The following is a 2,253-nucleotide window of genomic DNA, read 5'->3' as shown; positions in this document are numbered from 1 at the left end:
ATATATATATATATATATATATATATATATATATATATATATGGTGTACTGTTGTTTGGTAGTCTTCCGGCTGTTATTGTACTGGAACCCTTCTTGTTGCGGTCGTTGCTGCTGCTGCTGTGTAATCCCAGATCAATTCTGATCGAGCAGATTTACCATGAAAGGCGTTCCGGCCATGACTATGTTACCCTCATTTTTGAAAGGAAAGCAAAATCTCTGTGACATAACGGAAATTAAGCCGATGCTCCTGGTAAATCAAATGACCAGTAGATGCTTTTTCGTAGGCTTTTTGTTTGTTCGTTTGTTTTTTATGTAGGTAGTTGGTTTTCAATACATTGTCATCGTCAGTGTTGTCTTTGTTGTAGTTTGTAATCTCATTTTCGCAAACTGACCAAACGATTATATATTTTTATTATACTTGCTTTTATCTTTTGCGGAGGGGCTGAATGTTTCATCTTTAGTTTCTACAGCGCCTATTTCATTTATGACCCCAACACTTTCTTTGTTGTTTTACTGACTAACTATTTACCGTCGGCTATTTTCTTGTTTTCCCATTCTCACCTCCCTTTCTGAGCACTAATCCTTCCTTCCTTATTCTCTATCTCCATTTTTTTTTTATCACAATGCAAATTTAATGATGTAAGAATACAAGAAAGATGGTTTAACAGCCGACTGGATAAATTCTTCGCAACTTCTCTTCACTTAAAAAAAAACCCAAGTTCAGTCAGTGTAATGTGTGTTACCATTGAATAAATGTAATGATATTAATGCAAAATAAAAATGATTTCAAGAGTAACAAATAAATAGATAGATATATAAATAATAATAATAATAATAATAATAATAATAATAATAATAATAATAATAATAATAATAATAATAATAATAATAATATCCAAAGAACAAAAATAATACAATCAAAATTTTTTTAAATACTAATTTCATAAACCGAAAAATATAGGATATAGAAAAATACAGGCTAAAGATGATGATGATGAAAATAAGTTGAGAGGAGCAATGCTATATCAATACCATTGAGCTTGCTGAACACTGAAAAAAAGTTACTATTTGAAAGGATACGTTAAATAAGATTAACGAAGTTTTTCCAGTTATTAATCATATAGTTGAAGTTTTTGTGTGTGTGTGTGATTTGTTTTCTCTTGGTTGATAATATTGGTATTAATTAATGCTGATAGGAACAGGTATAACGCCTACTGGTAAGGATTTGATAATGTGATGAAGGATGAAAATACTGATGGGGACAGGTACAACTAAGGCTGAAGTTGATGGGGTTGAGGGTAGAAAGATCTAGGTATTAGCTTGATGATGAAGAAGAAGAAGAAGAAGCTGTAACTGCTACTGTAGCATGTACATGAGACAAAGGCACAAAATACTACATAATTTTCTTTGTAGCAAAAGTGATTACGGCAACTAGTTTCAGACGTAACTTTCACGGCGTTTTCTCACTGTGCATATATTGCAAGTAGAATATTTTCTACTTAATGTATAAATATAACTGTATATAAACATATATTCCTAGATACATAAACACGCACACACAGACACGCACACACACACATAAACACACACGCGCACACATAGAAACACACTCATACATTACATGCATGCATACATATACACGCACATACGTACTAATAAACGGGAACTGGAAAATCGGAATATCCTCAGCTTCAAATATACTAATATACTCTGATACTTGTATTGAGTACACTTTTCTCTCTTTGTAAAACCACTTATATATATATATATATATATATATATATATATATACGCACACACACATACATACATACATACATACATTTATGTGCGTGTGTCTATACCATTGATAGAGCGTATATCGTATACTATAGTATATTATATTGTATTATAGTATGATAGAATAAATTGAATTATATATGATTTAGTAAGATGAAATAAAGTTATGCACTGTAGCATGTACAAAATGCAATGTAGATATACATATATATGTATATATATATATATATATATATATATATATATATATATATATATATATATATATGCATATGTACGTATGCACACACACACACACACACACACACAGAGTAACTCACATGAAGGGGCGGGATTGTCTATTGCTAATGCTACATGTCTGTTGTAGAAGTATATATTTAAAAGAGGTGGGGCTACTACATTTTTAATTGCAAGCATTGTTTGATGAGCAGGTAAAACATGTGCAGAGTACATGAAAACGTACCACTGTAGTCT

The sequence above is a fragment of the Octopus bimaculoides genome, chromosome 7, assembly GCF_001194135.2.
Source record: "Octopus bimaculoides isolate UCB-OBI-ISO-001 chromosome 7, ASM119413v2, whole genome shotgun sequence".
NCBI classification, from domain to species: domain Eukaryota; kingdom Metazoa; phylum Mollusca; class Cephalopoda; order Octopoda; family Octopodidae; genus Octopus; species Octopus bimaculoides.
The sequence above is the reverse complement of the archived record's forward strand: the minus strand, read 5'-3'. Positions refer to the sequence as shown.